This window comes from Aptenodytes forsteri, unplaced genomic scaffold, assembly GCF_000699145.1.
Source record: "Aptenodytes forsteri isolate BGI_AS27 unplaced genomic scaffold, ASM69914v1 Scaffold454, whole genome shotgun sequence".
In the NCBI taxonomy this organism is placed as follows: Eukaryota; Metazoa; Chordata; class Aves; order Sphenisciformes; family Spheniscidae; genus Aptenodytes; species Aptenodytes forsteri.
In genome coordinates, this window is record NW_008795713.1 from 76,202 (window position 1) to 76,419 (window position 218).

Genomic DNA, 218 nt, shown 5'->3' on the forward strand with positions numbered 1-218 from the left:
CGCAGCGCGAGGGGGGGAGGGGGGCCCCCTGTCCCTGCCCTGCCCCGGACCCTGCCGGGGCTCCTGCGCCTCCGAGGGAGAAAGGAAAAACCCTGCGGCGTCCTTAAACCTGGTTTTTTCTTTTCCAGGGCTCCAACTGACGCCCTGCGGGGCTGGAGCCTCGGCGCCCGGCAGCGGTGCCGGCTGCCGGCCCCGGCCCCGCCCAGCGCGTGGGGCAC